The sequence below is a fragment of the Hyla sarda genome, unplaced genomic scaffold, assembly GCF_029499605.1.
Source record: "Hyla sarda isolate aHylSar1 unplaced genomic scaffold, aHylSar1.hap1 scaffold_1191, whole genome shotgun sequence".
Lineage (NCBI taxonomy): Eukaryota > Metazoa > Chordata > Amphibia > Anura > Hylidae > Hyla > Hyla sarda.
In genome coordinates, this window is record NW_026607814.1 from 25585 (window position 1) to 46983 (window position 21399).

Here is a 21399-nt window from a genome sequence, read left to right on the forward strand (position 1 = left end):
TTCACACAGGTGTGTCATTGCTGTACATTGACCATGCATTGCTTCTGTGGTATTGCAAAGGCAAAGACAAATGCTTCCAGCCATCCATTGCACTAATGGATTGGTCATCAGCTGGCTGTCTATGTCCCGCATCAATATAGACCAAAGTACAGAGGGTTAGGCTATGCTATTGTGCACCTACCTGATGCATCAGAAGGTGCGAGGCCCTTGCTAAATTCTGTGCACAGACTTTGAGATCTATACTTTAGACTGTATCTAAACCTGCTCCAACATGGACTGACATTCTGGCCTACTTTCAGCCGATGCGACTTGTCTGTCGCTGAACAGTCGCTTTTTATGTATTCAGCACCTATGTATAATGTTGTAAAAATGCTCTAGAAGCTAAAGTCGCAGAAATGTCACACATATTTGGCCTGCAACTTTCTGTGCGACAAATTCAGACAGGAAAAATCAGTATAAATCCTTAGAAAATTATCCCCCAGTGTCTCCATCTGCTGGCGGTATTGAATAAGCATTGCTGCACTGATGGGGTATGCATTAGACGAAAAAAAAGAAGAAAAAGAAGAATAATACGCCCAGAAAAGAGGCGAAAAGGAGAAAAACGTAAAAAAACGTGAAAAAAAAGTAAGAGGAAGAGAAGGGAAAAAAAGGTGGAAATGGGTTTAAAAGTGATTTCGGCGGAGAAATATATATATATATATATATATATATATATATATATATATATATACGCGCACACACACACATATATATAAACGTATTCTCCGTTGAGATATTGCAGCCGCTGCTGTGTCCAGGCCCAGGAGCCTTAGCACTGTGCTGTGATGTCACTCAATACCACTGACATCACTAGGTGTAAACAACATCTCTCCTTTGCTGTGTATGTGACTATGGAGCTGTTTGGTGATGTCGTCTATTATGGCCTTCATAGAAGCAACAGGAGATTGTTGCATCCATCTAGAACCCTCAGAACTACAGTGCTATGATGTCACTCACTTCCACAGGCCTTGCAGAGTGTAAACAACAACAACCCAGCTTTGTTGTGTATGTAACCATAGGGATTTGTGATGTCACCTAGAACCTTCACAGCAGCGACAGCTTTATGAGGAGCATCAGCACTGCTCTGCCTGAGCAGAACCATCACCGCCATAGGTTGTCAAATAACCCGGATTTAACCCACACAGGTAAGTCCAATGGGGTGCAGGCATGTCCTCTATGCTTACAGCTTCCCGTGGGTGTTGGTTTGATACCGTTTGGGGACAGCCAAGGAGGCATCTGCAGGCAACAAAGGTAGGTGTGTGCTTGTGTGTGTGTTTCCTATGCAGATCCTAAGCCCAGTGTCACATGCAAGTAGGAGGAGTAAGAAGGGTTCCTGGCAAATCCGGGTTATGGATTGCATTTAAAAAGGCCCCGTGGGAGTGCAATGGGCCCCTGTCTTGCTGCTTAGCAATAATGGTATGGGTTTAGGTTCTGCTGTGTGTACTGGTGGTTGACTGCCCCCCAGCCCAGAGTGTGCATGGAAAATTGTCTGGCAGCCTCCCTGACAGCAAGCAGTGATAGTGCCCATGAAGGGGACCTTGTTGGGCCCGCCCCTTTCACGGTTATCGCTTCTCGGCCTTTTGGCTAAGATCAAGTGTAGTATCTGTTCTTATCAGTTTAATATCTGATACGTCCCCTATCTGGGGACCATATATTAAATGGATTTTTGAGAACGGGGGCCGATTTCGAAGCTTGCTTCCGTCGCCCTATGCATTGACCCGATATGGCAGTATCTTCGGGTACAGTGCACCACCCCCTTACAGGGTTAAAAAGAAAGATTCCTACTTTCATTGCTACCTGCTTGCTGGCTAGCCAGCTAGCCAGCCCTGTGGGCCTTGCTGCTGCAGCCAAAAAACAAAAGGTGGTGCTGCTGCTGCTGCTTCTGCTGCTTCTGCTTGTGTCTGGCCGCTGTTGGAGCGTCCAGGCACAGGACTTCTGCTGCTGCTGACTAAATGGCCTCCTTAATTGGATCATTTGAGTAGCCAGCACACCTGTGCAGGTAGGGCATGACATGATAGGCAGCTGCCTTGATAGCGGGTGGGTGCTGAATGTTCCTAATTGACAAAATAAGATTAATGCTTATGAAGAAATATAAAATCTCATCCCTTCCCCAATATCGCGCCACACCCCTACCCCTTAATTCCCTGGTTGAACTTGATGGACATATGTCTTTTTTCGACCGTACTAACTATGTAACTATGTAACATAACATGGGGGGGGGGGGGGGGGGGTCTCCTGGCTGTTCACACAGGTGTGTCATTGCTGTACATTGACCATGCATTGCTTCTGTGGTATTGCAAAGGCAAAGACAAATGCTTCCAGCCATCCATTGCACTAATGGATTGGTCATCAGCTGGCTGTCTATGTCCCGCATCAATATAGACCAAAGTACAGAGGGTTAGGCTATGCTATTGTGCACCTACCTGATGCATCAGAAGGTGCGAGGCCCTTGCTAAATTCTGTGCACAGACTTTGAGATCTATACTTTAGACTGTATCTAAACCTGCTCCAACATGGACTGACATTCTGGCCTACTTTCAGCCGATGCGACTTGTCTGTCGCTGAACAGTCGCTTTTTATGTATTCAGCACCTATGTATAATGTTGTAAAAATGCTCTAGAAGCTAAAGTCGCAGAAATGTCACACATATTTGGCCTGCAACTTTCTGTGCGACAAATTCAGACAGGAAAAATCAGTATAAATCCTTAGAAAATTATCCCCCAGTGTCTCCATCTGCTGGCGGTATTGAATAAGCATTGCTGCACTGATGGGGTATGCATTAGACGAAAAAAAAGAAGAAAAAGAAGAATAATACGCCCAGAAAAGAGGCGAAAAGGAGAAAAACGTAAAAAAACGTGAAAAAAAAGTAAGAGGAAGAGAAGGGAAAAAAAGGTGGAAATGGGTTTAAAAGTGATTTCGGCGGAGAAATATATATATATATATATATATATATATATATATACGCGCACACACACACATATATATAAACGTATTCTCCGTTGAGATATTGCAGCCGCTGCTGTGTCCAGGCCCAGGAGCCTTAGCACTGTGCTGTGATGTCACTCAATACCACTGACATCACTAGGTGTAAACAACATCTCTCCTTTGCTGTGTATGTGACTATGGAGCTGTTTGGTGATGTCGTCTATTATGGCCTTCATAGAAGCAACAGGAGATTGTTGCATCCATCTAGAACCCTCAGAACTACAGTGCTATGATGTCACTCACTTCCACAGGCCTTGCAGAGTGTAAACAACAACAACCCAGCTTTGTTGTGTATGTAACCATAGGGATTTGTGATGTCACCTAGAACCTTCACAGCAGCGACAGCTTTGACAGCTTTATGAGGAGCATCAGCACTGCTCTGCCTGAGCAGAACCATCACCGCCATAGGTTGTCAAATAACCCGGATTTAACCCACACAGGTAAGTCCAATGGGGTGCAGGCATGTCCTCTATGCTTACAGCTTCCCGTGGGTGTTGGTTTGATACCGTTTGGGGACAGCCAAGGAGGCATCTGCAGGCAACAAAGGTAGGTGTGTGCTTTTGTGTGTGTTTCCTATGCAGATCCTAAGCCCAGTGTCACATGCAAGTAGGAGGAGTAAGAAGGGTTCCTGGCAAATCCGGGTTATGGATTGCATTTAAAAAGGCCCCGTGGGAGTGCAATGGGCCCCTGTCTTGCTGCTTAGCAATAATGGTATGGGTTTAGGTTCTGCTGTGTGTACTGGTGGTTGACTGCCCCCCAGCCCAGAGTGTGCATGGAAAATTGTCTGGCAGCCTCCCTGACAGCAAGCAGTGATAGTGCCCATGAAGGGGACCTTGTTGGGCCCGCCCCTTTCACGGTTATCGCTTCTCGGCCTTTTGGCTAAGATCAAGTGTAGTATCTGTTCTTATCAGTTTAATATCTGATACGTCCCCTATCTGGGGACCATATATTAAATGGATTTTTGAGAACGGGGGCCGATTTCGAAGCTTGCTTCCGTCGCCCTATGCATTGACCCGATATGGCAGTATCTTCGGGTACAGTGCACCACCCCCTTACAGGGTTAAAAAGAAAGATTCCTACTTTCATTGCTACCTGCTTGCTGGCTAGCCAGCTAGCCAGCCCTGTGGGCCTTGCTGCTGCAGCCAAAAAACAAAAGGTGGTGCTGCTGCTGCTGCTTCTGCTGCTTCTGCTTGTGTCTGGCCGCTGTTGGAGCGTCCAGGCACAGGACTTCTGCTGCTGCTGACTAAATGGCCTCCTTAATTGGATCATTTGAGTAGCCAGCACACCTGTGCAGGTAGGGCATGACATGATAGGCAGCTGCCTTGATAGCGGGTGGGTGCTGAATGTTCCTAATTGACAAAATAAGATTAATGCTTATGAAGAAATATAAAATCTCATCCCTTCCCCAATATCGCGCCACACCCCTACCCCTTAATTCCCTGGTTGAACTTGATGGACATATGTCTTTTTTCGACCGTACTAACTATGTAACTATGTAACATAACATGGGGGGGGGGGGGGGGGGTCTCCTGGCTGTTCACACAGGTGTGTCATTGCTGTACATTGACCATGCATTGCTTCTGTGGTATTGCAAAGGCAAAGACAAATGCTTCCAGCCATCCATTGCACTAATGGATTGGTCATCAGCTGGCTGTCTATGTCCCGCATCAATATAGACCAAAGTACAGAGGGTTAGGCTATGCTATTGTGCACCTACCTGATGCATCAGAAGGTGCGAGGCCCTTGCTAAATTCTGTGCACAGACTTTGAGATCTATACTTTAGACTGTATCTAAACCTGCTCCAACATGGACTGACATTCTGGCCTACTTTCAGCCGATGCGACTTGTCTGTCGCTGAACAGTCGCTTTTTATGTATTCAGCACCTATGTATAATGTTGTAAAAATGCTCTAGAAGCTAAAGTCGCAGAAATGTCACACATATTTGGCCTGCAACTTTCTGTGCGACAAATTCAGACAGGAAAAATCAGTATAAATCCTTAGAAAATTATCCCCCAGTGTCTCCATCTGCTGGCGGTATTGAATAAGCATTGCTGCACTGATGGGGTATGCATTAGACGAAAAAAAAGAAGAAAAAGAAGAATAATACGCCCAGAAAAGAGGCGAAAAGGAGAAAAACGTAAAAAAACGTGAAAAAAAAGTAAGAGGAAGAGAAGGGAAAAAAAGGTGGAAATGGGTTTAAAAGTGATTTCGGCGGAGAAATATATATATATATATATATATATATATATATATATATATATATACGCGCACACACACACATATATATAAACGTATTCTCTGTTGAGATATTGCAGCCGCTGCTGTGTCCAGGCCCAGGAGCCTTAGCACTGTGCTGTGATGTCACTCAATACCACTGACATCACTAGGTGTAAACAACATCTCTCCTTTGCTGTGTATGTGACTATGGAGCTGTTTGGTGATGTCGTCTATTATGGCCTTCATAGAAGCAACAGGAGATTGTTGCATCCATCTAGAACCCTCAGAACTACAGTGCTATGATGTCACTCACTTCCACAGGCCTTGCAGAGTGTAAACAACAACAACCCAGCTTTGTTGTGTATGTAACCATAGGGATTTGTGATGTCACCTAGAACCTTCACAGCAGCGACAGCTTTATGAGGAGCATCAGCACTGCTCTGCCTGAGCAGAACCATCACCGCCATAGGTTGTCAAATAACCCGGATTTAACCCACACAGGTAAGTCCAATGGGGTGCAGGCATGTCCTCTATGCTTACAGCTTCCCGTGGGTGTTGGTTTGATACCGTTTGGGGACAGCCAAGGAGGCATCTGCAGGCAACAAAGGTAGGTGTGTGCTTGTGTGTGTGTTTCCTATGCAGATCCTAAGCCCAGTGTCACATGCAAGTAGGAGGAGTAAGAAGGGTTCCTGGCAAATCCGGGTTATGGATTGCATTTAAAAAGGCCCCGTGGGAGTGCAATGGGCCCCTGTCTTGCTGCTTAGCAATAATGGTATGGGTTTAGGTTCTGCTGTGTGTACTGGTGGTTGACTGCCCCCCAGCCCAGAGTGTGCATGGAAAATTGTCTGGCAGCCTCCCTGACAGCAAGCAGTGATAGTGCCCATGAAGGGGACCTTGTTGGGCCCGCCCCTTTCACGGTTATCGCTTCTCGGCCTTTTGGCTAAGATCAAGTGTAGTATCTGTTCTTATCAGTTTAATATCTGATACGTCCCCTATCTGGGGACCATATATTAAATGGATTTTTGAGAACGGGGGCCGATTTCGAAGCTTGCTTCCGTCGCCCTATGCATTGACCCGATATGGCAGTATCTTCGGGTACAGTGCACCACCCCCTTACAGGGTTAAAAAGAAAGATTCCTACTTTCATTGCTACCTGCTTGCTGGCTAGCCAGCTAGCCAGCCCTGTGGGCCTTGCTGCTGCAGCCAAAAAACAAAAGGTGGTGCTGCTGCTGCTGCTTCTGCTGCTTCTGCTTGTGTCTGGCCGCTGTTGGAGCGTCCAGGCACAGGACTTCTGCTGCTGCTGACTAAATGGCCTCCTTAATTGGATCATTTGAGTAGCCAGCACACCTGTGCAGGTAGGGCATGACATGATAGGCAGCTGCCTTGATAGCGGGTGGGTGCTGAATGTTCCTAATTGACAAAATAAGATTAATGCTTATGAAGAAATATAAAATCTCATCCCTTCCCCAATATCGCGCCACACCCCTACCCCTTAATTCCCTGGTTGAACTTGATGGACATATGTCTTTTTTCGACCGTACTAACTATGTAACTATGTAACATAACATGGGGGGGGGGGGGGGTCTCCTGGCTGTTCACACAGGTGTGTCATTGCTGTACATTGACCATGCATTGCTTCTGTGGTATTGCAAAGGCAAAGACAAATGCTTCCAGCCATCCATTGCACTAATGGATTGGTCATCAGCTGGCTGTCTATGTCCCGCATCAATATAGACCAAAGTACAGAGGGTTAGGCTATGCTATTGTGCACCTACCTGATGCATCAGAAGGTGCGAGGCCCTTGCTAAATTCTGTGCACAGACTTTGAGATCTATACTTTAGACTGTATCTAAACCTGCTCCAACATGGACTGACATTCTGGCCTACTTTCAGCCGATGCGACTTGTCTGTCGCTGAACAGTCGCTTTTTATGTATTCAGCACCTATGTATAATGTTGTAAAAATGCTCTAGAAGCTAAAGTCGCAGAAATGTCACACATATTTGGCCTGCAACTTTCTGTGCGACAAATTCAGACAGGAAAAATCAGTATAAATCCTTAGAAAATTATCCCCCAGTGTCTCCATCTGCTGGCGGTATTGAATAAGCATTGCTGCACTGATGGGGTATGCATTAGACGAAAAAAAAGAAGAAAAAGAAGAATAATACGCCCAGAAAAGAGGCGAAAAGGAGAAAAACGTAAAAAAACGTGTAAGAGGAAGAGAAGGGAAAAAAAGGTGGAAATGGGTTTAAAAGTGATTTCGGCGGAGAAATATATATATATATATATATATATATATATATATATATATATATATATATATATACGCGCACACACACACATATATATAAACGTATTCTCTGTTGAGATATTGCAGCCGCTGCTGTGTCCAGGCCCAGGAGCCTTAGCACTGTGCTGTGATGTCACTCAATACCACTGACATCACTAGGTGTAAACAACATCTCTCCTTTGCTGTGTATGTGACTATGGAGCTGTTTGGTGATGTCGTCTATTATGGCCTTCATAGAAGCAACAGGAGATTGTTGCATCCATCTAGAACCCTCAGAACTACAGTGCTATGATGTCACTCACTTCCACAGGCCTTGCAGAGTGTAAACAACAACAACCCAGCTTTGTTGTGTATGTAACCATAGGGATTTGTGATGTCACCTAGAACCTTCACAGCAGCGACAGCTTTATGAGGAGCATCAGCACTGCTCTGCCTGAGCAGAACCATCACCGCCATAGGTTGTCAAATAACCCGGATTTAACCCACACAGGTAAGTCCAATGGGGTGCAGGCATGTCCTCTATGCTTACAGCTTCCCGTGGGTGTTGGTTTGATACCGTTTGGGGACAGCCAAGGAGGCATCTGCAGGCAACAAAGGTAGGTGTGTGCTTGTGTGTGTGTTTCCTATGCAGATCCTAAGCCCAGTGTCACATGCAAGTAGGAGGAGTAAGAAGGGTTCCTGGCAAATCCGGGTTATGGATTGCATTTAAAAAGGCCCCGTGGGAGTGCAATGGGCCCCTGTCTTGCTGCTTAGCAATAATGGTATGGGTTTAGGTTCTGCTGTGTGTACTGGTGGTTGACTGCCCCCCAGCCCAGAGTGTGCATGGAAAATTGTCTGGCAGCCTCCCTGACAGCAAGCAGTGATAGTGCCCATGAAGGGGACCTTGTTGGGCCCGCCCCTTTCACGGTTATCGCTTCTCGGCCTTTTGGCTAAGATCAAGTGTAGTATCTGTTCTTATCAGTTTAATATCTGATACGTCCCCTATCTGGGGACCATATATTAAATGGATTTTTGAGAACGGGGGCCGATTTCGAAGCTTGCTTCCGTCGCCCTATGCATTGACCCGATATGGCAGTATCTTCGGGTACAGTGCACCACCCCCTTACAGGGTTAAAAAGAAAGATTCCTACTTTCATTGCTACCTGCTTGCTGGCTAGCCAGCTAGCCAGCCCTGTGGGCCTTGCTGCTGCAGCCAAAAAACAAAAGGTGGTGCTGCTGCTGCTGCTTCTGCTGCTTCTGCTTGTGTCTGGCCGCTGTTGGAGCGTCCAGGCACAGGACTTCTGCTGCTGCTGACTAAATGGCCTCCTTAATTGGATCATTTGAGTAGCCAGCACACCTGTGCAGGTAGGGCATGACATGATAGGCAGCTGCCTTGATAGCGGGTGGGTGCTGAATGTTCCTAATTCACAAAATAAGATTAATGCTTATGAAGAAATATAAAATCTCATCCCTTCCCCAATATCGCGCCACACCCCTACCCCTTAATTCCCTGGTTGAACTTGATGGACATATGTCTTTTTTCGACCGTACTAACTATGTAACTATGTAACATAACATGGGGGGGGGGGGGGGGTCTCCTGGCTGTTCACACAGGTGTGTCATTGCTGTACATTGACCATGCATTGCTTCTGTGGTATTGCAAAGGCAAAGACAAATGCTTCCAGCCATCCATTGCACTAATGGATTGGTCATCAGCTGGCTGTCTATGTCCCGCATCAATATAGACCAAAGTACAGAGGGTTAGGCTATGCTATTGTGCACCTACCTGATGCATCAGAAGGTGCGAGGCCCTTGCTAAATTCTGTGCACAGACTTTGAGATCTATACTTTAGACTGTATCTAAACCTGCTCCAACATGGACTGACATTCTGGCCTACTTTCAGCCGATGCGACTTGTCTGTCGCTGAACAGTCGCTTTTTATGTATTCAGCACCTATGTATAATGTTGTAAAAATGCTCTAGAAGCTAAAGTCGCTGAAATGTCACACATATTTGGCCTGCAACTTTCTGTGCGACAAATTCAGACAGGAAAAATCAGTATAAATCCTTAGAAAATTATCCCCCAGTGTCTCCATCTGCTGGCGGTATTGAATAAGCATTGCTGCACTGATGGGGTATGCATTAGACGAAAAAAAAGAAGAAAAAGAAGAATAATACGCCCAGAAAAGAGGCGAAAAGGAGAAAAACGTAAAAAAACGTGAAAAAAAAGTAAGAGGAAGAGAAGGGAAAAAAAGGTGGAAATGGGTTTAAAAGTGATTTCGGCGGAGAAATATATATATATATATATATATATATATATATATATATATATACGCGCACACACACACATATATATAAACGTATTCTCCGTTGAGATATTGCAGCCGCTGCTGTGTCCAGGCCCAGGAGCCTTAGCACTGTGCTGTGATGTCACTCAATACCACTGACATCACTAGGTGTAAACAACATCTCTCCTTTGCTGTGTATGTGACTATGGAGCTGTTTGGTGATGTCGTCTATTATGGCCTTCATAGAAGCAACAGGAGATTGTTGCATCCATCTAGAACCCTCAGAACTACAGTGCTATGATGTCACTCACTTCCACAGGCCTTGCAGAGTGTAAACAACAACAACCCAGCTTTGTTGTGTATGTAACCATAGGGATTTGTGATGTCACCTAGAACCTTCACAGCAGCGACAGCTTTATGAGGAGCATCAGCACTGCTCTGCCTGAGCAGAACCATCACCGCCATAGGTTGTCAAATAACCCGGATTTAACCCACACAGGTAAGTCCAATGGGGTGCAGGCATGTCCTCTATGCTTACAGCTTCCCGTGGGTGTTGGTTTGATACCGTTTGGGGACAGCCAAGGAGGCATCTGCAGGCAACAAAGGTAGGTGTGTGCTTGTGTGTGTGTTTCCTATGCAGATCCTAAGCCCAGTGTCACATGCAAGTAGGAGGAGTAAGAAGGGTTCCTGGCAAATCCGGGTTATGGATTGCATTTAAAAAGGCCCCGTGGGAGTGCAATGGGCCCCTGTCTTGCTGCTTAGCAATAATGGTATGGGTTTAGGTTCTGCTGTGTGTACTGGTGGTTGACTGCCCCCCAGCCCAGAGTGTGCATGGAAAATTGTCTGGCAGCCTCCCTGACAGCAAGCAGTGATAGTGCCCATGAAGGGGACCTTGTTGGGCCCGCCCCTTTCACGGTTATCGCTTCTCGGCCTTTTGGCTAAGATCAAGTGTAGTATCTGTTCTTATCAGTTTAATATCTGATACGTCCCCTATCTGGGGACCATATATTAAATGGATTTTTGAGAACGGGGGCCGATTTCGAAGCTTGCTTCCGTCGCCCTATGCATTGACCCCATATGGCAGTATCTTCGGGTACAGTGCACCACCCCCTTACAGGGTTAAAAAGAAAGATTCCTACTTTCATTGCTACCTGCTTGCTGGCTAGCCAGCTAGCCAGCCCTGTGGGCCTTGCTGCTGCAGCCAAAAAACAAAAGGTGGTGCTGCTGCTGCTGCTTCTGCTGCTTCTGCTTGTGTCTGGCCGCTGTTGGAGCGTCCAGGCACAGGACTTCTGCTGCTGCTGACTAAATGGCCTCCTTAATTGGATCATTTGAGTAGCCAGCACACCTGTGCAGGTAGGGCATGACATGATAGGCAGCTGCCTTGATAGCGGGTGGGTGCTGAATGTTCCTAATTGACAAAATAAGATTAATGCTTATGAAGAAATATAAAATCTCATCCCTTCCCCAATATCGCGCCACACCCCTACCCCTTAATTCCCTGGTTGAACTTGATGGACATATGTCTTTTTTCGACCGTACTAACTATGTAACTATGTAACATAACATGGGGGGGGGGGGGGGTCTCCTGGCTGTTCACACAGGTGTGTCATTGCTGTACATTGACCATGCATTGCTTCTGTGGTATTGCAAAGGCAAAGACAAATGCTTCCAGCCATCCATTGCACTAATGGATTGGTCATCAGCTGGCTGTCTATGTCCCGCATCAATATAGACCAAAGTACAGAGGGTTAGGCTATGCTATTGTGCACCTACCTGATGCATCAGAAGGTGCGAGGCCCTTGCTAAATTCTGTGCACAGACTTTGAGATCTATACTTTAGACTGTATCTAAACCTGCTCCAACATGGACTGACATTCTGGCCTACTTTCAGCCGATGCGACTTGTCTGTCGCTGAACAGTCGCTTTTTATGTATTCAGCACCTATGTATAATGTTGTAAAAATGCTCTAGAAGCTAAAGTCGCAGAAATGTCACACATATTTGGCCTGCAACTTTCTGTGCGACAAATTCAGACAGGAAAAATCAGTATAAATCCTTAGAAAATTATCCCCCAGTGTCTCCATCTGCTGGCGGTATTGAATAAGCATTGCTGCACTGATGGGGTATGCATTAGACGAAAAAAAAGAAGAAAAAGAAGAATAATACGCCCAGAAAAGAGGCGAAAAGGAGAAAAACGTAAAAAAACGTGAAAAAAAAGTAAGAGGAAGAGAAGGGAAAAAAAGGTGGAAATGGGTTTAAAAGTGATTTCGGCGGAGAAATATATATATATATATATATATATATATATATATATATATATATATATATACGCGCACACACACACATATATATAAACGTATTCTCCGTTGAGATATTGCAGCCGCTGCTGTGTCCAGGCCCAGGAGCCTTAGCACTGTGCTGTGATGTCACTCAATACCACTGACATCACTAGGTGTAAACAACATCTCTCCTTTGCTGTGTATGTGACTATGGAGCTGTTTGGTGATGTCGTCTATTATGGCCTTCATAGAAGCAACAGGAGATTGTTGCATCCATCTAGAACCCTCAGAACTACAGTGCTATGATGTCACTCACTTCCACAGGCCTTGCAGAGTGTAAACAACAACAACCCAGCTTTGTTGTGTATGTAACCATAGGGATTTGTGATGTCACCTAGAACCTTCACAGCAGCGACAGCTTTATGAGGAGCATCAGCACTGCTCTGCCTGAGCAGAACCATCACCGCCATAGGTTGTCAAATAACCCGGATTTAACCCACACAGGTAAGTCCAATGGGGTGCAGGCATGTCCTCTATGCTTACAGCTTCCCGTGGGTGTTGGTTTGATACCGTTTGGGGACAGCCAAGGAGGCATCTGCAGGCAACAAAGGTAGGTGTGTGCTTGTGTGTGTGTTTCCTATGCAGATCCTAAGCCCAGTGTCACATGCAAGTAGGAGGAGTAAGAAGGGTTCCTGGCAAATCCGGGTTATGGATTGCATTTAAAAAGGCCCCGTGGGAGTGCAATGGGCCCCTGTCTTGCTGCTTAGCAATAATGGTATGGGTTTAGGTTCTGCTGTGTGTACTGGTGGTTGACTGCCCCCCAGCCCAGAGTGTGCATGGAAAATTGTCTGGCAGCCTCCCTGACAGCAAGCAGTGATAGTGCCCATGAAGGGGACCTTGTTGGGCCCGCCCCTTTCACGGTTATCGCTTCTCGGCCTTTTGGCTAAGATCAAGTGTAGTATCTGTTCTTATCAGTTTAATATCTGATACGTCCCCTATCTGGGGACCATATATTAAATGGATTTTTGAGAACGGGGGCCGATTTCGAAGCTTGCTTCCGTCGCCCTATGCATTGACCCGATATGGCAGTATCTTCGGGTACAGTGCACCACCCCCTTACAGGGTTAAAAAGAAAGATTCCTACTTTCATTGCTACCTGCTTGCTGGCTAGCCAGCTAGCCAGCCCTGTGGGCCTTGCTGCTGCAGCCAAAAAACAAAAGGTGGTGCTGCTGCTGCTGCTTCTGCTGCTTCTGCTTGTGTCTGGCCGCTGTTGGAGCGTCCAGGCACAGGACTTCTGCTGCTGCTGACTAAATGGCCTCCTTAATTGGATCATTTGAGTAGCCAGCACACCTGTGCAGGTAGGGCATGACATGATAGGCAGCTGCCTTGATAGCGGGTGGGTGCTGAATGTTCCTAATTGACAAAATAAGATTAATGCTTATGAAGAAATATAAAATCTCATCCCTTCCCCAATATCGCGCCACACCCCTACCCCTTAATTCCCTGGTTGAACTTGATGGACATATGTCTTTTTTCGACCGTACTAACTATGTAACTATGTAACATAACATGGGGGGGGGGGGGGGGGTCTCCTGGCTGTTCACACAGGTGTGTCATTGCTGTACATTGACCATGCATTGCTTCTGTGGTATTGCAAAGGCAAAGACAAATGCTTCCAGCCATCCATTGCACTAATGGATTGGTCATCAGCTGGCTGTCTATGTCCCGCATCAATATAGACCAAAGTACAGAGGGTTAGGCTATGCTATTGTGCACCTACCTGATGCATCAGAAGGTGCGAGGCCCTTGCTAAATTCTGTGCACAGACTTTGAGATCTATACTTTAGACTGTATCTAAACCTGCTCCAACATGGACTGACATTCTGGCCTACTTTCAGCCGATGCGACTTGTCTGTCGCTGAACAGTCGCTTTTTATGTATTCAGCACCTATGTATAATGTTGTAAAAATGCTCTAGAAGCTAAAGTCGCAGAAATGTCACACATATTTGGCCTGCAACTTTCTGTGCGACAAATTCAGACAGGAAAAATCAGTATAAATCCTTAGAAAATTATCCCCCAGTGTCTCCATCTGCTGGCGGTATTGAATAAGCATTGCTGCACTGATGGGGTATGCATTAGACGAAAAAAAAGAAGAAAAAGAAGAATAATACGCCCAGAAAAGAGGCGAAAAGGAGAAAAACGTAAAAAAACGTGAAAAAAAAGTAAGAGGAAGAGAAGGGAAAAAAAGGTGGAAATGGGTTTAAAAGTGATTTCGGCGGAGAAATATATATATATATATATATATATATATATATATATATATATATATATATACGCGCACACACACACACATATATATAAACATATTCTCCGTTGAGATATTGCAGCCGCTGCTGTGTCCAGGCCCAGGAGCCTTAGCACTGTGCTGTGATGTCACTCAATACCACTGACATCACTAGGTGTAAACAACATCTCTCCTTTGCTGTGTATGTGACTATGGAGCTGTTTGGTGATGTCGTCTATTATGGCCTTCATAGAAGCAACAGGAGATTGTTGCATCCATCTAGAACCCTCAGAACTACAGTGCTATGATGTCACTCACTTCCACAGGCCTTGCAGAGTGTAAACAACAACAACCCAGCTTTGTTGTGTATGTAACCATAGGGATTTGTGATGTCACCTAGAACCTTCACAGCAGCGACAGCTTTATGAGGAGCATCAGCACTGCTCTGCCTGAGCAGAACCATCACCGCCATAGGTTGTCAAATAACCCGGATTTAACCCACACAGGTAAGTCCAATGGGGTGCAGGCATGTCCTCTATGCTTACAGCTTCCCGTGGGTGTTGGTTTGATACCGTTTGGGGACAGCCAAGGAGGCATCTGCAGGCAACAAAGGTAGGTGTGTGCTTGTGTGTGTGTTTCCTATGCAGATCCTAAGCCCAGTGTCACATGCAAGTAGGAGGAGTAAGAAGGGTTCCTGGCAAATCCGGGTTATGGATTGCATTTAAAAAGGCCCCGTGGGAGTGCAATGGGCCCCTGTCTTGCTGCTTAGCAATAATGGTATGGGTTTAGGTTCTGCTGTGTGTACTGGTGGTTGACTGCCCCCCAGCCCAGAGTGTGCATGGAAAATTGTCTGGCAGCCTCCCTGACAGCAAGCAGTGATAGTGCCCATGAAGGGGACCTTGTTGGGCCCGCCCCTTTCACGGTTATCGCTTCTCGGCCTTTTGGCTAAGATCAAGTGTAGTATCTGTTCTTATCAGTTTAATATCTGATACGTCCCCTATCTGGGGACCATATATTAAATGGATTTTTGAGAACGGGGGCCGATTTCGAAGCTTGCTTCCGTCGCCCTATGCATTGACCCGATATGGCAGTATCTTCGGGTACAGTGCACCACCCCCTTACAGGGTTAAAAAGAAAGATTCCTACTTTCATTGCTACCTGCTTGCTGGCTAGCCAGCTAGCCAGCCCTGTGGGCCTTGCTGCTGCAGCCAAAAAACAAAAGGTGGTGCTGCTGCTGCTGCTTCTGCTGCTTCTGCTTGTGTCTGGCCGCTGTTGGAGCGTCCAGGCACAGGACTTCTGCTGCTGCTGACTAAATGGCCTCCTTAATTGGATCATTTGAGTAGCCAGCACACCTGTGCAGGTAGGGCATGACATGATAGGCAGCTGCCTTGATAGCGGGTGGGTGCTGAATGTTCCTAATTGACAAAATAAGATTAATGCTTATGAAGAAATATAAAATCTCATCCCTTCCCCAATATCGCGCCACACCCCTACCCCTTAATTCCCTGGTTGAACTTGATGGACATATGTCTTTTTTCGACCGTACTAACTATGTAACTATGTAACATAACATGGGGGGGGGGGGGGGGTCTCCTGGCTGTTCACACAGGTGTGTCATTGCTGTACATTGACCATGCATTGCTTCTGTGGTATTGCAAAGGCAAAGACAAATGCTTCCAGCCATCCATTGCACTAATGGATTGGTCATCAGCTGGCTGTCTATGTCCCGCATCAATATAGACCAAAGTACAGAGGGTTAGGCTATGCTATTGTGCACCTACCTGATGCATCAGAAGGTGCGAGGCCCTTGCTAAATTCTGTGCACAGACTTTGAGATCTATACTTTAGACTGTATCTAAACCTGCTCCAACATGGACTGACATTCTGGCCTACTTTCAGCCGATGCGACTTGTCTGTCGCTGAACAGTCGCTTTTTATGTATTCAGCACCTATGTATAATGTTGTAAAAATGCTCTAGAAGCTAAAGTCGCAGAAATGTCACACATATTTGGCCTGCAACTTTCTGTGCGACAAATTCAGACAGGAAAAATCAGTATAAATCCTTAGAAAATTATCCCCCAGTGTCTCCATCTGCTGGCGGTATTGAATAAGCATTGCTGCACTGATGGGGTATGCATTAGACGAAAAAAAAGAAGAAAAAGAAGAATAATACGCCCAGAAAAGAGGCGAAAAGGAGAAAAACGTAAAAAAACGTGAAAAAAAAGTAAGAGGAAGAGAAGGGAAAAAAAGGTGGAAATGGGTTTAAAAGTGATTTCGGCGGAGAATATATATATATATATATATATATATATATATATATATATATATATACGCGCACACACACACATATATATAAACGTATTCTCCGTTGAGATATTGCAGCCGCTGCTGTGTCCAGGCCCAGGAGCCTTAGCACTGTGCTGTGATGTCACTCAATACCACTGACATCACTAGGTGTAAACAACATCTCTCCTTTGCTGTGTATGTGACTATGGAGCTGTTTGGTGATGTCGTCTATTATGGCCTTCATAGAAGCAACAGGAGATTGTTGCATCCATCTAGAACCCTCAGAACTACAGTGCTATGATGTCACTCACTTCCACAGGCCTTGCAGAGTGTAAACAACAACAACCCAGCTTTGTTGTGTATGTAACCATAGGGATTTGTGATGTCACCTAGAACCTTCACAGCAGCGACAGCTTTATGAGGAGCATCAGCACTGCTCTGCCTGAGCAGAACCATCACCGCCATAGGTTGTCAAATAACCCGGATTTAACCCACACAGGTAAGTCCAATGGGGTGCAGGCATGTCCTCTATGCTTACAGCTTCCCGTGGGTGTTGGTTTGATACCGTTTGGGGACAGCCAAGGAGGCATCTGCAGGCAACAAAGGTAGGTGTGTGCTTGTGTGTGTGTTTCCTATGCAGATCCTAAGCCCAGTGTCACATGCAAGTAGGAGGAGTAAGAAGGGTTCCTGGCAAATCCGGGTTATGGATTGCATTTAAAAAGGCCCCGTGGGAGTGCAATGGGCCCCTGTCTTGCTGCTTAGCAATAATGGTATGGGTTTAGGTTCTGCTGTGTGTACTGGTGGTTGACTGCCCCCCAGCCCAGAGTGTGCATGGAAAATTGTCTGGCAGCCTCCCTGACAGCAAGCAGTGATAGTGCCCATGAAGGGGACCTTGTTGGGCCCGCCCCTTTCACGGTTATCGCTTCTCGGCCTTTTGGCTAAGATCAAGTGTAGTATCTGTTCTTATCAGTTTAATATCTGATACGTCCCCTATCTGGGGACCATATATTAAATGGATTTTTGAGAACGGGGGCCGATTTCGAAGCTTGCTTCCGTCGCCCTATGCATTGACCCGATATGGCAGTATCTTCGGGTACAGTGCACCACCCCCTTACAGGGTTAAAAAGAAAGATTCCTACTTTCATTGCTACCTGCTTGCTGGCTAGCCAGCTAGCCAGCCCTGTGGGCCTTGCTGCTGAAGCCAAAAAACAAAAGGTGGTGCTGCTGCTGCTGCTTCTGCTGCTTCTGCTTGTGTCTGGCCGCTGTTGGAGCGTCCAGGCACAGGACTTCTGCTGCTGCTGACTAAATGGCCTCCTTAATTGGATCATTTGAGTAGCCAGCACACCTGTGCAGGTAGGGCATGACATGATAGGCAGCTGCCTTGATAGCGGGTGGGTGCTGAATGTTCCTAATTGACAAAATAAGATTAATGCTTATGAAGAAATATAAAATCTCATCCCTTCCCCAATATCGCGCCACACCCCTACCCCTTAATTCCCTGGTTGAACTTGATGGACATATGTCTTTTTTCGACCGTACTAACTATGTAACTATGTAACATAACATGGGGGGGGGGGGGGGGGGGGGTCTCCTGGCTGTTCACACAGGTGTGTCATTGCTGTACATTGACCATGCATTGCTTCTGTGGTATTGCAAAGGCAAAGACAAATGCTTCCAGCCATCCATTGCACTAATGGATTGGTCATCAGCTGGCTGTCTATGTCCCGCATCAATATAGACCAAAGTACAGAGGGTTAGGCTATGCTATTGTGCACCTACCTGATGCATCAGAAGGTGCGAGGCCCTTGCTAAATTCTGTGCACAGACTTTGAGATCTATACTTTAGACTGTATCTAAACCTGCTCCAACATGGACTGACATTCTGGCCTACTTTCAGCCGATGCGACTTGTCTGTCGCTGAACAGTCGCTTTTTATGTATTCAGCACCTATGTATAATGTTGTAAAAATGCTCTAGAAGCTAAAGTCGCAGAAATGTCACACATATTTGGCCTGCAACTTTCTGTGCGACAAATTCAGACAGGAAAAATCAGTATAAATCCTTAGAAAATTATCCCCCAGTGTCTCCATCTGCTGGCGGTATTGAATAAGCATTGCTGCACTGATGGGGTATGCATTAGACGAAAAAAAAGAAGAAAAAGAAGAATAATACGCCCAGAAAAGAGGCGAAAAGGAGAAAAACGTAAAAAAACGTGAAAAAAAAGTAAGAGGAAGAGAAGGGAAAAAAAGGTGGAAATGGGTTTAAAAGTGATTTCGGCGGAGAAATATATATATATATATATATATATATATATATATATATATATATATATACGCGCACACACACACATATATATAAACGTATTCTCCGTTGAGATATTGCAGCCGCTGCTGTGTCCAGGCCCAGGAGCCTTAGCACTGTGCTGTGATGTCACTCAATACCACTGACATCACTAGGTGTAAACAACATCTCTCCTTTGCTGTGTATGTGACTATGGAGCTGTTTGGTGATGTCGTCTATTATGGCCTTCATAGAAGCAACAGGAGATTGTTGCATCCATCTAGAACCCTCAGAACTACAGTGCTATGATGTCACTCACTTCCACAGGCCTTGCAGAGTGTAAACAACAACAACCCAGCTTTGTTGTGTATGTAACCATAGGGATTTGTGATGTCACCTAGAACCTTCACAGCAGCGACAGCTTTATGAGGAGCATCAGCACTGCTCTGCCTGAGCAGAACCATCACCGCCATAGGTTGTCAAATAACCCGGATTTAACCCACACAGGTAAGTCCAATGGGGTGCAGGCATGTCCTCTATGCTTACAGCTTCCCGTGGGTGTTGGTTTGATACCGTTTGGGGACAGCCAAGGAGGCATCTGCAGGCAACAAAGGTAGGTGTGTGCTTGTGTGTGTGTTTCCTATGCAGATCCTAAGCCCAGTGTCACATGCAAGTAGGAGGAGTAAGAAGGGTTCCTGGCAAATCCGGGTTATGGATTGCATTTAAAAAGGCCCCGTGGGAGTGCAATGGGCCCCTGTCTTGCTGCTTAGCAATAATGGTATGGGTTTAGGTTCTGCTGTGTGTACTGGTGGTTGACTGCCCCCCAGCCCAGAGTGTGCATGGAAAATTGTCTGGCAGCCTCCCTGACAGCAAGCAGTGATAGTGCCCATGAAGGGGACCTTGTTGGGCCCGCCCCTTTCACGGTTATCGCTTCTCGGCCTTTTGGCTAAGATCAAGTGTAGTATCTGTTCTTATCAGTTTAATATCTGATACGTCCCCTATCTGGGGACCATATATTAAATGGATTTTTGAGAACGGGGGCCGATTTCGAAGCTTGCTTCCGTCGCCCTATGCATTGACCCGATATGGCAGTATCTTCGGGTACAGTGCACCACCCCCTTACAGGGTTAAAAAGAAAGATTCCTACTTTCATTGCTACCTGCTTGCTGGCTAGCCAGCTAGCCAGCCCTGTGGGCCTTGCTGCTGCAGCCAAAAAACAAAAGGTGGTGCTGCTGCTGCTGCTTCTGCTGCTTCTGCTTGTGTCTGGCCGCTGTTGGAGCGTCCAGGCACAGGACTTCTGCTGCTGCTGACTAAATGGCCTCCTTAATTGGATCATTTGAGTAGCCAGCACACCTGTGCAGGTAGGGCATGACATGATAGGCAGCTGCCTTGATAGCGGGTGGGTGCTGAATGTTCCTAATTGACAAAATAAGATTAATGCTTATGAAGAAATATAAAATCTCATCCCTTCCCCAATATCGCGCCACACCCCTACCCCTTAATTCCCTGGTTGAACTTGATGGACATATGTCTTTTTTCGACCGTACTAACTATGTAACTATGTAACATAACATGGGGGGGGGGGGGGGGGTCTCCTGGCTGTTCACACAGGTGTGTCATTGCTGTACATTGACCATGCATTGCTTCTGTGGTATTGCAAAGGCAAAGACAAATGCTTCCAGCCATCCATTGCACTAATGGATTGGTCATCAGCTGGCTGTCTATGTCCCGCATCAATATAGACCAAAGTACAGAGGGTTAGGCTATGCTATTGTGCACCTACCTGATGCATCAGAAGGTGCGAGGCCCTTGCTAAATTCTGTGCACAGACTTTGAGATCTATACTTTAGACTGTATCTAAACCTGCTCCAACATGGACTGACATTCTGGCCTACTTTCAGCCGATGCGACTTGTCTGTCGCTGAACAGTCGCTTTTTATGTATTCAGCACCTATGTATAATGTTGTAAAAATGCTCTAGAAGCTAAAGTCGCAGAAATGTCACACATATTTGGCCTGCAACTTTCTGTGCGACAAATTCAGACAGGAAAAATCAGTATAAATCCTTAGAAAATTATCCCCCAGTGTCTCCATCTGCTGGCGGTGTTGAATAAGCATTGCTGCACTGATGGGGTATGCATTAGACGAAAAAAAAGAAGAAAAAGAAGAATAATACGCCCAGAAAAGAGGCGAAAAGGAGAAAAACGTAAAAAAACGTGAAAAAAAAGTAAGAGGAAGAGAAGGGAAAAAAAGGTGGAAATGGGTTTAAAAGTGATTTCGGCGGAGAAATATATATATATATATATATATATATATATATATATATATATATATACGCGCACACACACACATATATATAAACGTATTCTCCGTTGAGATATTGCAGCCACTGCTGTGTCCAGGCCCAGGAGCCTTAGCACTGTGCTGTGATGTCACTCAATACCACTGACATCACTAGGTGTAAACAACATCT

General features: G+C 45.8%; 9 non-coding genes across 9 annotated transcripts; all 9 read left to right on the forward strand.

The window, feature by feature from the left end:
* The first annotated feature begins 1603 nt into the window (after nt 1-1603).
* LOC130303110 (U2 spliceosomal RNA) lies at nt 1604-1794 on the forward strand. Its single transcript, XR_008853226.1, has one exon. It is a non-coding gene; the product is annotated as a U2 spliceosomal RNA (small nuclear RNA).
* Nucleotides 1795-3883: 2089 nt separating this feature from the next.
* On the forward strand, nt 3884-4074 carry LOC130303111 (U2 spliceosomal RNA). Its single transcript, XR_008853227.1, has one exon. It is a non-coding gene; the product is annotated as a U2 spliceosomal RNA (small nuclear RNA).
* Nucleotides 4075-6163: 2089 nt separating this feature from the next.
* LOC130303112 (U2 spliceosomal RNA) lies at nt 6164-6354 on the forward strand. Its single transcript, XR_008853228.1, has one exon. It is a non-coding gene; the product is annotated as a U2 spliceosomal RNA (small nuclear RNA).
* A 2087-nt stretch (nt 6355-8441) lies between these two features.
* On the forward strand, nt 8442-8632 carry LOC130303113 (U2 spliceosomal RNA). The gene has a single exon (XR_008853229.1). It is a non-coding gene; the product is annotated as a U2 spliceosomal RNA (small nuclear RNA).
* Nucleotides 8633-10717: 2085 nt separating this feature from the next.
* LOC130303151 (U2 spliceosomal RNA) lies at nt 10718-10908 on the forward strand. The gene has a single exon (XR_008853265.1). It is a non-coding gene; the product is annotated as a U2 spliceosomal RNA (small nuclear RNA).
* Nucleotides 10909-13000: 2092 nt separating this feature from the next.
* Nucleotides 13001-13191, forward strand: LOC130303115 (U2 spliceosomal RNA). Its single transcript, XR_008853231.1, has one exon. It is a non-coding gene; the product is annotated as a U2 spliceosomal RNA (small nuclear RNA).
* A 2096-nt stretch (nt 13192-15287) lies between these two features.
* On the forward strand, nt 15288-15478 carry LOC130303116 (U2 spliceosomal RNA). Its single transcript, XR_008853232.1, has one exon. It is a non-coding gene; the product is annotated as a U2 spliceosomal RNA (small nuclear RNA).
* A 2088-nt stretch (nt 15479-17566) lies between these two features.
* LOC130303117 (U2 spliceosomal RNA) lies at nt 17567-17757 on the forward strand. The gene has a single exon (XR_008853233.1). It is a non-coding gene; the product is annotated as a U2 spliceosomal RNA (small nuclear RNA).
* A 2096-nt stretch (nt 17758-19853) lies between these two features.
* LOC130303118 (U2 spliceosomal RNA) lies at nt 19854-20044 on the forward strand. Its single transcript, XR_008853234.1, has one exon. It is a non-coding gene; the product is annotated as a U2 spliceosomal RNA (small nuclear RNA).
* Nucleotides 20045-21399: the final 1355 nt, after the last annotated feature.